We start from the raw sequence: 15162 nt of genomic DNA, 5'->3' as shown, positions 1-15162 counted from the left end.
ATACTACGAATTTTAACATTAAAATATTCACTAGTATTCATGATCAAATTAATATTAACAAATATTGAAGCTCCATAATTACAACACTAAATAAAGAAACAGATTTCCAATATGCTTTTTTGTTTGTTTGTTTAATAAAATGTATAAACATCTGGTGCGGTAAATAATATGTATTCCTTACACCACAATTTACAAAACACACTTTCCTCTTTAATATGTCAAAACTAATAATATTATCTTTCTATAATCAGGCCTACATGCAGAACCCTAAGAACTCGTTTGACGTGAGGTATAAGATATCATTTTGGCCATTATTTACTTACGAATCCTTGTGACCTTAAAATTTAGCTAGCTCGCGAGATTTTTAAAATTTATGATAAAGTTTCCTTTATTTCTAGGTTTGTCATATTTTTAACCTATTAGCGAATCACAAGTATATAATATATAACCTCACATTTCTCTACCGATCACAACCCTATCAATACATCTCAGGAAAAATATCAACGTTATCGGTTTTACTTCTATTTATTAGTTAAGTTTATTATTTGTATATTTTATCCGACTATTTTAAACATCAATCACAAATAAGATGAAAAACTCGAGTTAATTGTTGAAAATTTGATTTTTATTAACTTCGTAAAATTCTGAAGAAATTCTGTCAAACTAAGCGAGAGACCTAAATTCAAACAAAAATTATTTTTATTAGAAATGTCTAGGTCTTAGCCTTAAAAAAAGCACATATCTTCATAACAAATAAAGAATTTTATTACAATAATACAATTATCACTACATTATATTTAGAAATAACAATAATATAAATAATACTTTAACAATTCTGAAAGACAATATAAAAGGAAAATCTAAATGTCGATAAAAAGTACATATCTTTATAAAAAATAGTAATAATTTAAAATTAGGTTTATCATATATGCATACGTGTAATGCATATATAAGAAAAAGCAGCCGTCATTAAGTAAACGGCCAGCTTGCATCAATTTTGCTAGTTGGTTTATTAGATAAGTTAATTCTCAAATAATATAAATGTGATAAAATTGGTAAAACTGTTGAAAGTTTGAATTTGTAGGGGAAAAGAAAAGTTCAAAAACAGATGAATTCATACACATATTTAATATTTGAACATTTCATTAATGTTTTCAAAATACTTTATCATGTTTCATAAAGCTGAGTTTGATAATACAAATAATTTGATATTTAAAAACTTATATGGAAGGTATCATAAATTGAAATTCTCTGATAAAATATATTTTAAAATATCAGGACAAGACATAAATATTTTGCTGGACTATAATCAGAATTTCAAAAACACATTTCAACTAAATTAAAGTTCTATACTCCACCTTAAATTTTTTCTTTTGTAAATTTATATACATTTTAACTTATGTACGAGTAAAACGCTCTGTAACCTGAAATAGTTAAGGCGCGTGAGAGCAGTTTGAATTTATAAGGAAAAAGAGAAGTTCAAAAAGAGATGAATTCATACACATATGTAAGATTTGAACATTTCATTAGTGGTTTGAATTCACATATTTAAGATTTGAACATTTCATTAGTGGTTTCAAAATACTTTATCATGTTCCATAAAGTTAAGTTCGATAATACAAATAATTTGATATTTAAAAGATTATATGGAAGGTATCATAAATTGAAATTCTCTGATAAAATAGATTTTAAAATATCAGGACAAGACATAAGTATTTTGCTGGACTATAATCAAAATTTCAAAAACAGATTTCAACTAAATTAAAGTTCTATACTTCACCTTAAATTTTTTCTTTTGTAAATTTATATACATTTTGGCTTATGTATGAGTAGAACGCTCTGTAACCTGACATAGTTGAGGCGTGTGAGAGCCGTTTGAATGCCACATAAATAAAAAAAATACATAAATTATAAAAAAATAAGTTCGAAGATAATAGAATTTTAGTTTAATTAAAATATGTCTAATCTAAAAGTAATTATACCTTATCCCTAAAATATTAATCAATGTTCATATCATTTGAATCCCAATTAAAAAAAGGTGATAAATAGAATTATTGTAAACATCGTCTAGAAGCCAAGTAAACATTGTCGACATCCTCTTTATATATATGCCTAACTAACTAATTAACTAACCTAGTTACGTTTAATTATATATAATCCTCATTAATTAGAGCTTACTATATTAAATGAAGCTTAATTAATTAATGAATCATTATATAATGTAGGGCCACTAATTACACAATCACGTATGATATTACATCACCACGAATATAAAGATCCATTGGTGTAGTACTGTCTGCGCAAATGACAAAATGGCAAGTTGGATAAGATTGATATAAACCGATCGAAAACGAGTTAAATAAAAATGAATAAATATTCGACTTGCTTATATTCATATTGTTCTTTATCCTTTTTAATAATTAGGTGATATACATGCGAAAAGGTCAAAATAACACTCCTATAAAGCAAGAACTCATGAAATTATTAAGCATGCAAATAAATATTGATAATTAGATATATAATTATTCATCTAAATATTTACTTTTTAGTGAATAATATAGATTAAGGAAATTTTTTTGAAATATATCTGAATTTTGATTGAAATTGCAGTAATAATATCGAACTTAGGAAAGGACCTTTTACCTTCTATACTATTTAATAATGTATTTTAAAGATATATATGTGTTCACGTGGATATTATAAATATTGTATCATTATAAGTAGTAACGTGTCCATGTGGATATATATATATACCTTTACACTATCAAATATTACAGGGGGTTAAATGTCCTTCATAAAATCTGATTATTGATATTGTAACAACAATTTCGATCAAAGTTAAAATATTTTCCAAACCCTTTTCCCTAGATTATATATATCCATTTTCATTTTTAAAGAATCGATTATCCAACTAATATCTAATGAATCAGTTTAAATAGTTACTCATTTTTAGAATCATTTTGCTAGGCTGCATAATAAAAAGGTGCATTAAAAAAAATACAGGTTGACCACTTCAATAGCTAGTTTGTGGTCAAATGGCCTAAAAAGTAGAAAAAAAAAGTTTGTTTTAATCAAGTTATCAAATCACTATTAAACTTTTCTTTCACATGTTTAGCACTTATCTTATTTGATTGTGACCCCATCCCCTTGTCAATAATATTATATACTATGATGAATATTAGTAATATTTAGGAATATAAATAGTTCAATAATCACAATACAATATAACTCTCTTTCATTTCATTTCATGCAAAACTTAGATACATATATCATTAATTATTCAAGAATTAATGGCTAGTATTACTTCTAGGTTTTTGTTATGTTTCATTATTATTATTTTGCTTTCATATTGTATAATCTTAGAAAGTCGTCCTCTTGAGACATTGTTACCAAGGAAGAGGAGTACACTTATGGAGACTGCTCAAGAAATTTTAAGTGAAAGATTATTACAAAGAAAAGATGCATTCAAGTATCATATCAACCGGCTTAGTCCCGGCGGACCTGATCCTCGACATCACTAGAGCATGAACTGATTCAGAATTTTAAGACGATGGATGTATTATTTAAATTTATCAGGTTCAACTTATAGGTTCTTTAAGTTTAACTCATTACACTTTTGATCAAATTATACATTCAAAGATTTATTTTCGATATTTTTAGGATTTTCCTACATATGTACATGTACTTGTGTTTGAAAATGTTTGGATTAGTTGAATTCATTGAATGACATATACAAGATTTAATACTTATAATAGGTATTTTTATTCGTCTGAAATATGATTGTAACTTCACCAATAATTCTGATTTTGCTTTACTTTCTTAAATTCCTAAGAATTGACTCGTAAATGAAAATATATGCGTTAAAAAATGACAAGAGTACACGAAATGCTTCCGCAATTCATTAAGGAGGTCCTCATAAAGTTCTTTTCATAAAATATTTTGGGTGCTCTAAGGAGCCAGATCCATGGGTTAATACACACGTAATATCAAAAAAGTCGACTAATTGTTAAAAGTTGGCTTGTAAAGGCGAAAATATGTCTTGTAAAATGGTGGGACTATACGAAATGCTTTCCCCAACTCATTATTGAGTCCTCATAAATTTTTTCCAGAAATTTTTTTGGGTGCTCTAAGACGCCAAATCCATGGGCTAATACACACGAAAACCAAGAAAATCAGTAATTCCTAATAGTTGTCTCGTAATGCAAAAATATGCATTAAAATGGCGGGATAATACATAATACTTCCCCAACTCATTACAAAGGTCTTAATAAAAAAATTTTTTCCAGAAATTCTTTTTAGGTGCTCCGAGGCATTAGATTTATGGGCTAATTCAGATTGACAGTTTAGGCTTCAGATGGAATTTAAGGAGAAATTCAATAAGATCGAGCTTCCTCTGAATAAACCTACTTATTTGATTGATGTTCAATTCCCACAACTCCTAAGCTAAGTAAGGAGCGAATATGGATACGAGCGCATGCTGTAATAGCCGCAGCCAGCTGGACAACTGATATTATTGGAGGGTTCCACTTAGTATATGGACCCCACTATGTATTGGTTTTATAAGTAACTATATAGAACTCATGAGTAAACATCTCAACATCGATAAAACTAGCAGTACACACAAAAAAAATAAAAAAGTCCACTAATCCTAAAAGTTATCTCGTAAATGTAAAAATATTTCTTAAAAAATGGTGAGACAGTACATAATGATTTCCCCCTACTCATTACGGAGGTCCTTATAAAGTTTTTTCAAAAAAAATATTTGGGTGCTCCAAGGCGTCAAATCCATGGGCTTATTCTTAAAAGTTATCTCGTAAATACGAAATATGCCATAAAAAATGGTGGAATTATACAGAATGTTTCTGAAAAAACTTAATGAAGACGTCCATAATGAATTGGAAAACCTTTACCTACTCATACCATTTTAACACCAATTCCCGCATTTACAAGCCCTTTTTAGGAATCGCCGAAATTTTTCAATTTTTCTTGTGTATTAGCCCATAATCTGGCCCCCGATTCAACCAAAACTTTTTTTAAAAAAAGAACTTTATAATGAATTGGGGAACCTTCACATATAGTCACACAATTTGTTTCATGCCTATTCCCGCATTTACATGCAAGCCTTTTTTTAATAGTCACCCAAATTCCCTAACTTTTCATGTGTATTAGCCCATGGATCTAGCGCCCTGAGCACCCAATATATTTTTCTCAAAAAACTTTGTAAGCACCTCCATGAATCTGGCGACCAGAGCACCTAATTTTTTTTCTTAAAAAAAACTTAATGAGGACCTCCGTGATGAGTTGAATAACCTTTACGTATACTCACATCATTTTTCATGCTTATTCCCGCATTTACTACCCTTATTTAAGAATCACCCAAATTTTTCGATTTTCATGTGTATTAGCTCATGAATCTGGTGCCCAAAGCACAAAAAAAAAGTTTCTGAAAATTTTAATGAGGACCTACATAATGAGTTGGGAATCATCATGAATACTCACACCATTTTTAACGCTCATTTTCACATTTTCTAACCCTTATTTGGGAATCGCCCAAATAATCAAATTTTTCGTGTGTATTAGCCCATGGATCTAGAGCCTGGATCATCCAAAATAATTATATCAAAAAAATTACGAGGGCCTTCATAATGAGTTAGTTAACCTTAACGTATACTCACACCATTTTTTTCACATTCATTCTTGCATTTATAAGCCCTTTTTTTAGAATTGCTCAAATTTCCCAATTTTTTGTGTGTATAGCCCATGCATCTACCCCCAGAACACCCAAAAATATTTTCTCAAAAAACTTTACGAGGACCTTCGTAATAAGTTGGAGAACCTTCACGCATACTCACACCATTTTTTTATGTCCATTCTCGTATTTACAAGCTCTTATTTTAAGTTCGCCCAAATTCTCTAATTTTTCGTATGTATTAGACCATGGATCGGGCGCCCGGATCACCCAATTTTTTTTCGTATTCATGTATATTCGCACCATTTTTAATTTTAATTTTCGCTTTTACAAACCCTTTTTTTGGAATTGCCCGAATTTCTGATTTTTAGTGTGTACTAATTAGCCCATGTATTTGACACCTGAATCATCCAAAAAAGAATTTCTCAAAAAAACTTTAAAAGGACATCTGTAATGAGTTGGGGAACCTTCACATATAGTCATATCATTTTTTCATGCTTATTTCCGCATTTACAACCCTTTTTAATAATCGCCTAAATTTTCCTTTTTTTTGGGTATGTATTAATCCATGGATTTGATGCTCAAAAAGCACCCAAAAAAATTTCTAAAAAACTTTATGAGGGCTTTCGTAATGAGTTGGATAACATTCACGTATACTCACACAATTTTTTTCATGCCCATTCTTGCATTTAGTAGCCATTTTTTAAGAATCACTCAGATTCCTTAATTTTTCGCGTGTATTAGTCCATTGATCTGGAGCCTAGAGCACCGAAATGTTTTTCTCAAAAACATTATGAGGACCTCCGTAATATGTTGGGGAACCTTCATGTATATTCACACCATTTTTAACGCCCATTTTCGTATAAACAAGCTATTTTTTAGGAATTGCTCGAATTCTCAAATTTTTCGTGTCTATTAGTCCATTCATCTGGCGCCACGATCATTTTAAGAGAATTTCTCAAAAACTTTATAAAGACCCCCGTAATGAGTTGGGTAACCTTCATATGTACTCACACTATTTTTCACGTCTATTCCCACATTTACAAGCCTTTTTTTAAATTTTCCAATTTTTCTTGTGTATTAGCCAATGCATCTGACGGCGAAGCACCCAAACTTTTTTCTCAAAAAATTTTATGATAACCTATGTAATGAATTGGGGAACCTTCACGTATACTCACACAATTTTTAACTCACATTTTCACATTTACAAGCATTTTTTGAGGAATTGTCCAAATTTCCTAATTTTTTTATGTATATTAGCCATTAGATTTGGTGTCAGAAGCACTCAAAATAAATTACTGAAAAAACCATATTGTACCTCAGTAATGAGTTAAAAAAACCTTCACATATACTCAGACTATTTCTACGCTCATTTTCGCATTTACAAGCCATTTTTAGAAGTCGCCCAAATATCTCAATTTTTCATGTGTATTAGCCCATGGATCTGGCACGTGGATCATCCAAAAAAAATTCTCAAATAACTTTATACGGACGATTGTAATGAGTTGGGGAATCTTTACTTATACATACACTTTGTTGATGCTCATTCTCACATTTACAAACCCTTTTTTTATGAATCACCTAAATTTTTCAATTTTTCGTGTGTATTATCCCATGAATCTAGCGCATGTACCACCCAACATATATTTTTCGTAAAATTTTTTATGATAACCTCCGTAATAAGTTGGAAAACCATCACGTATAGTTATACAATTTTTTAACGTCCATTCCCGAATTTACAAGCCCTTTTCTTAAGAATCATTCAAATTCTCTGATTTTTCGTGTGTATTAGCTCTTGGATCTGGTGCTCGTAATACCTAATAAAATTTCTCTAAAAATTAATTAGGACCCCCGTAATGAATTGGAAAACCTTCACGTATTGTCACACAATTTTTTCAAGCGCATTACCACATTTACAAGCAATTTTGTAAGAATCCCCAAAATTTTATGATTTTTCGTGTGTTAATGCCCATTGATCTGGCGCCCAGAGTACCCTATCTCAAAAAATATTATAATGACCTTAGTAATGAGTCGGGTGAACCTTCACATATACTCACACCATTTTTAACGCTCATTTCCGCATTTACAAGCCCTTTTTCGAAATCATCCAAATTTCCTCATTTCGTTTATATTATCCCATGGATTTGACACCCAAATCATCCCAAAAAAAAATCAAAATCTTTATAGGATCTCCGTAATGAGTTGGAGAACCTTCACGTTTAGTCACATTATTTTATCACACTTATTTTCGCATTTACAAACTCTTTTTACATAATCGCCCAAATTTTGCTAATTTTTCGTGTGTATTAACCCATTGATCTTGTCCCCCCGATCATCCAAAATAATTGTATAAAAAAACTCATCAGTACCTCCGTAAAGAGTTAGGTAGCCTTTACATATACTCACACTTTTTTAACGTCTTTTTCCACATTTACAAGTTTTTTTTATGGATTACCTAAATTTTTGATTTTTGTATGAATTACCCATAAATGACGCCCAGAGCATCCAAAAATTTTTCTCAAAAAGCTTTATTAGGACCTAAGTAATGAGTTGAAAAACCTTCACTTATAGTCACCATTTTTTCACGCCCTTTCCCACATTTACAAGTATTTTTTTAAAATCGCTCAAATTGTTCCAATTTTTTTGTGTATTAGCTATGGATCAGGGCTCAGGGAACCCAATTTTTTTCTCAAAAAACATTGTGGGGACCTCTATAATGAGTAGGGGAATCTTCACGTTACTCACACCATTTTTTAACGCTCATTGCCTCATTTACAAGCCCTTCTTTTCAGATCACCCGAATTTCCCAATTTTTGTGTATGTATTAGCCTATGATATTGACACCCAGATCATCCAAAAATAATATCTAAAAAACCTTATAAGGACCTCCGTAATGAGTTGGGAGCCTTCATATATAGTCACACTATTTTTAATGTGTACTTCTGTATTTACAAGCCTGTTTTGAGGAATTACCCAAAATTTTTCATTTTTTGTGTGTATTAGCCCATGGATCTGGCTCCTGAAGGACCTAACATTTTTTTTTCAAAATTTTATGAAGACCTCCGAATGAGTTGGGGAATATTCACGTATACTTGCACCTTTTTTCACGTCCATTCTCACTTTACAAGTACTTTTTGAGTGTATTAGCCATTGATCTGATGCCCAGAACACCTAAATTTTTTCTCAAAAAGTCTTTATGAGGACCTCCAAGAGTTAGGGAACTTTCATGTATGCTCACACTATTTCTAATGCCCATTTCTGCATATACAAGCCCTTTTTTGGAATCACCTAAATTTTCTGATTTTTCCGTGTGTATTAGCCCATGTATTGACACTTAGATCATCCAAAAAACAATTCTAAAAAAACTTTATATGGACCTCTATAACGAGTTGGGGGACCTTCATGTACAGTTATACCATTTTTTCACGCTTACTTTCGTAATTACAAGCTTTTTTAAAAAAAAATTGCCCAGATTTTCCTATTTTTTTTATGTGTATTAGCCCAACGACATGGCGCCAAGAGCATCTAACGTTTTTCCCTAAAAAATTTATGAGGACCTCCATAATGATATGGATAACATTCATGTATACTCACGCCATTTTTTTCACGTCCATTTCCGCATTTACATACCATTTTTTGAATCATTTAAATTCTTGATTGTTCGTGTGTAACTACCTCACGAAATTTGGCGCCCAAAATATTAAAAAAAAATATTTTCTAAAAAATAATGAAGACCTCCGTAATGACTTGGAGAACCTTCAAGTATATTACACATAATTTTTAATGCCCATTTTCGCGTTTACAAGCTCTTTTTTAGGAATCCACCAAAATTTTCCAATTTTTCGTGTATTTTTCCACATATACATGATCATTCAAAAAAAAAATTCTCATAAATTATATGAAGACCCAAAATTTCCATGTTTACAAGCCCCTTTTTAAATAAATCATTTAAATTTTTCAATTTTTCGTGTGTATTAGCCCATATATCTTGCGCCTGGGTCATCCTAAAAATATTCTCAAAAAATATTATGAGGATTTCCGTAAAGAGTTAGGGAGCCTTCACGTATACTCACACCATTTTCTTCACGCTCATTCCCGCATTTACAACCAATTTTTTAAGATTCGCCCAAATTTTTCGTATGTATTAGCCCGTGGATCTGGCGTTCAGAGCACTCAAAGTTTTTTTCTCAAAAAACTTCATCGAAACCTCCGTAATGAGTTGAGAACCTTCAAGTATGCTCACACCATATTTTTAACATCAATTTCCGTATTTACAAGTCTTTTTTAGAATCACAGAAATTCTCCAATTTTCGTGTGTACTCATTGATTTGGCACCCGAATTATGCAAAATATTTCTCAAAAAACTTTATGACGACCTTTGTAATAATTTTGAGAACCTTCACGTATTGTCACTGTTGAATGCCTTGAATTGGGCCCTTAATTATCTGTCAATTATGTATTTTGGGCCCAAGCCTGTTAGGGCGTAGCTTAGCACTATATATAGACGTTATGGCAAACCCTATTCTGTAATTCTGTTCTTGCCTCTCCATAATAAAACTGCTCCCCCTCTTCCCGTGGACGTAGCCAATTTATTGGTGAATCACGTAAATCTGTTGTCTTATTTTTCACGTTTATATTTTCTCGTATTATATCAAATTCCGCATAACAAATTGGTATCAGAGCCTCTCGATTAATCGGTGTTCTTGGAGAATTCGAGATGTCTGCTTTGAACGTGAAAATCGACAAATTCACATGGAGGAACAGTTTCAGTTTATGGCAGATCAAGATGCGGGCTTTGTTGAAACATCAAGACTTCTGGGCGCCGTTGTCGAAAGACAAGAACGCCGCCGTTACTCCTGAGATGGCGATTCTGGAGGAAAAGGCGCACTCGACAATCATGCTGTGTCTCGCGGATGACGTCATCACGGAGGTCTCGGATGAACAGACTGCTGCTGGTCTGTGGTTGAAGCTAGAGAGTTTGTACATGACAAAATCTCTAACCAACAAGCTGCTTCTGAAACAATGTCTATTCGGTTTACGAATGGCTGAAGGTACACAACTTAGGGAACATTTAGAGCAATTGAATACTTTGTTATTAGAATTGTGTAATATCAATGTGAAGATCGAGGATGAAGATGTTACCCTGATTCTGTTAGTATCTCTCCCAATGTCGTTTGAGAATTTTGTTCAATCGTTCGTTGTTGGGAAAGATACGGTGTCGCTGGAAGAAGTCAGATCGACCCTTCATAGCAGGAAATTACGGCATAAGGCTAACGGCACAAGTACGGACATACAGCCTTACAGTCTGTTCACCAGTAGCGGAAAGAGAAGGAAAAACGGCGGAAAGAAAAATAAGCCGATGTCGAAGGGTGCAAAGCCGGATGATGTTTGTAATTACTGCAAGGAGAAGGGACATTGGAAATTTGATTGTCCAAAGAAGAAGAAGCAATCGGAAAAACAATCAGTTTCTGCTGCTGTTGCTGAAGAAGACACCAATTCTAAAGAAGACATTGCCCTAGTTGCGGATGAGCACACTCATCATTCAGATGTGTGGGTTCTCGATTCTGGGGCATCCTATCACATCTGTCCTAGGAGAGAGTGGTTCACGACTTATGAGCAGGTAGACGGAGGCAGCATCTCGATGGCCAACAGTTCTGTCTGCAATGTGGTTGGGACAGGCTCGATCAAGATAAGGACACATGACGGTAGCTTCTGCACATTGAACGAGGTCAGGCACGTTCCATTGATGACGAAAAATCTGATATCTCTCAGTCTTTTGGACAGCAAGGGATTCCGCTGGTCGGGAAAAGATGGAGTCTTGCGGGTCTGGAAGGGTTCAAATCTGATTCTGAAAGGTGTCATGCATGGTACTTTGTATTTTCTACAAGGTTCCACGGTTACAGGTTCAGCCCATGTTGCATCGTCAGAAGTTCACCAGGAGGATATGACTAAGTTATGGCACATGAGACTTGGTCATATGGGTGAAAGAGGGATGCAAATTCTGTCAAAGGAGGATCTTCTTGCTGGTCATAAGGTTAAGAGCCTAGAGTTTTGTGAACATTGTGTCTTTGGAAAACTACATCGCAACAAGTTTCCAAAGGCCATTCACAGAACAAAAGGCACACTTGATTATATCCATTCTGATTGTTGGGGTCTATGCCGTGTTGAGTCTTTGGGAGGCTGCAGATTTTTTATGTCCATTATTGATGACTACTCAAGGATGACTTGGGTGTACATAATGAAGCATAAAAGTGAAGCTTTCCAGAAGTTTAAAGAGTGGAAAATTTTGATGGAAAATCAAACAGGGAAGAAGATCAAAAGGTTGCGAACTGATAATGGGCTGGAATTCTGCTGGTCTGAATTTGATCAATTCTGTAAAGGTGAAGGGATTGCTCGACATCGTATAGTCAGAAACACACCACAGCAGAACGGTGTAGCTGAGCGGATGAATCAAACACTTTTGGAGAAAGCAAGGTGCATGCTCTCTAATGCTGGGCTAGATAGAAGATTCTGGGCAGAAGCGGTTAGTACAGTTTGCTACTTGGTTAACTGCGGACCACATGCAGGCATACAGTGCAAGACACCTATGGAGATGTGGTCAGGAAAAGCTGCTGATTATTCAAATCTGAAAGTTTTTGGTTGTACAGCTTACTATCACGTCAGTGAAGGTAAGTTAGAACCAAGAGCCAAAAAGGGAGTATTTGTGGGCTACGGAGATGGAGTGAAAGGTTTCAGAATCTGGTCTCCAGCAGAAAAGAGGGTTATTATGAGCAGGAACGTTGTCTTTGATGAAAGTTCTCTGCTTAGAACCATTGTGAAGCCTACAACTACGTCAGAAACTGGGAGTCTTGATAAACAGGTGGAGTTTCAAGTCATTCAGAACGAGAGCGATTTGAAAGAACCTGAAGAGAAGGATCAAGAGCCACAGACAGAAACTGATATTCCAGAATCTATGCCATCAGATATCCATTAGAGTATAGCTCAAGATCGGCCAAGGGGGGTTGGAGTTCGGCCACCTACGAGGTATGGTTTTGAGGACATGGTGGGTTACGCACTGCAGGTTGCTGAAGAGGTAGATACATCTGAGTCGTCTACTTACAAAGAAGCCACTTTAAGTCTTGATTCTGAAAAATGGTTTGCTGCTATGGGAGATGAGATGGAGCCCCTACACAAGAATCAGACATGGGATTTGGTCATACATCCTTCGGGGAGAAAGATTATTACTTGCAAATGGGTTTTCAAGAAGAAGGGAGAGATATCACCAGCAGAAGGAGTCAAGTATAAAGCCAGGGTTGTTGCCAGAGGTTTCAACCAAAGAGAGGGAGTGGACTACAATGAGATCTTCTCACCAGTGGTCAGACATACTTCCATCTGAGTGTTACTAGCGATAGTTACACATCAGAATCTGGAGCTTGAACAGCTTGATGTGAAGACAGCGTTTCTACATGGAGAGTTGGAGGAAGAGATATACATGACTCAGCCGGATGGTTTCCAAGTTCCAGGGAAGGAAAATCACGTCTGCAAGTTGAAGAAGTCCTTATATGGACTTAAGCAGTCTCCAAGGCAGTGGTACAAAAGGTTTGACAACTATATGGTGAAGTTGGGCTATACTCGGAGCTCATATGATTGTTGTGTCTACTACAATAGGCTCAAGGATGATTCATTCATCTATCTGGTGCTTTATGTAGATGATATGCTGATAGCTGCAAAGAAGAAGTATGCCATTCAGAAGCTGAAGGGTTTACTTAGTGCTGAGTTTGAGATGAAGGATCTGGGAGCCGCTCGAAAGATTCTAGGGATGGAGAGAAGGAAACTTTTCTTGTCACAGAGAAGCTACATTCAGAAGGTCTTGGCGAGGTTTGGCATGTCTTCATCTAAGCCTATTGATACCCCCAGTGCTGCCAATATCCATCTCACTGCCATGTTCGCTCCACAGTCAGAAGAAGAGAAGGAGTATATGTCACGAGTCCCTTATGCCAGTGCCGTAGGAAGTTTGATGTATGCTATGGTCTGTACAAGGCCAGATTTAGCACATGCAGTCAGTGTAGTGAGCATATTCATGGGACAACCAGGGAAAGAACATTGGCAGGCTGTGAAGAGAATTTTCCGGTACCTTAGAGGTACATCTGACGTTGGTCTCATTTATGGAGGTGATACTTAGTGCTTGGTTACTGGCTATTCTGATTCTGACTATGCTGGAGATGTTGACACAAGAAGATCGATGACTGGCTATGTGTTTACCCTTGGAGGATCTGTCGTTAGTTGGAAGACAACTTTGCAACCTACAGTGACTTTGTCTACTACGGAAGCGGAGTACATGGCCTTGACAGAGGCTGCAAAAGAAGGGATTTGGCTGAAAGGGCTGGTTAGTGATCTTGGTCTACATCATGATCAGGCTACGGTGTATTGTGACAGTTTGAGCACAATTTGTCTAGCCAAGGATCAAGTCCATCATGAGAGAACCAAGCATATTGACGTAAGATATCATTTTCTGAGAAGTGAGAAGAGAATCAAGGTGAAGAAAGTAGGAACTGCTGATAATCCTGCTGATATGTTCACAAAGCCGGTTCCACAGAGCAAGTTTCAACACTGTTTGGACTTGCTCAACATCAGAAGCTGTTAATTGCCCTGCGGGGCAATTCTGAGGAAGAGGGGGAGGCCTGGCACTATCATAGTGCGTCTGAAGAATCTGTTTGGAGAATTCAAGTCAAGGTGGAGATTTGTTGAATGCCTTGAATTGGGCCCTTAATTATCTGTCAATTATGTATTTTGGGCCCAAGCCTGTTACGGCGTAGCTTAGCACTATATATAGACGCTATGACAAACCCTATTCTGTAATTTTGTTCTTGCCTCTCCATAATAAAACTGCTCCCCCTCTTCCCGTGGACGTAGCCAATTTATTGGTGAACCACGTAAATCTGTTGTCTTATTTTTCGCGTTTATATTTTCTCGTATTATATCAAATTCCGCATACTATTACCATGTTTTAACGTCTATATATACATGGCCTTTTTTAGGAAGGCATAATACATAAACATGACTCGTAACTTTGCGTCAGTTGGCAACTATGACCCTTAACTTTGGATGTGCACAAGTAGACATTTAAACTTGTATAAAATTGATTTATATTAACTAGCCCATAGATCTAGTGCCTTAATCAGCAAAAAGATACTACCAAATAACTTTATGTGGACCTCAGTAATGAATTGGGGAACCTTTATGTATGTTCACACCATAATATTAACGCTTATTTCCGCATTTACAAGCCCTTTTTAAAAATTAGCCAAATTCTCTAATTTTTCGTGTGTATTAGCTCATGGATCTGGCGCTCGGATCATCCAAAAATATTTATAAGGACATCCGTAATAAATTGTGGAACCTTTAGGTACAGTAATAACAATATTTTCACGCCCATTTTCGTATTTACAAGCCTTTTTTTAATAATCACCCTAATTTAATAATTTTTCGTGAAG

This window comes from Solanum lycopersicum, chromosome 12, assembly GCF_036512215.1.
Source record: "Solanum lycopersicum chromosome 12, SLM_r2.1".
NCBI classification, from domain to species: Eukaryota; Viridiplantae; Streptophyta; class Magnoliopsida; order Solanales; family Solanaceae; genus Solanum; species Solanum lycopersicum.
The sequence above is the reverse complement of the archived record's forward strand: the minus strand, read 5'-3'. Positions refer to the sequence as shown.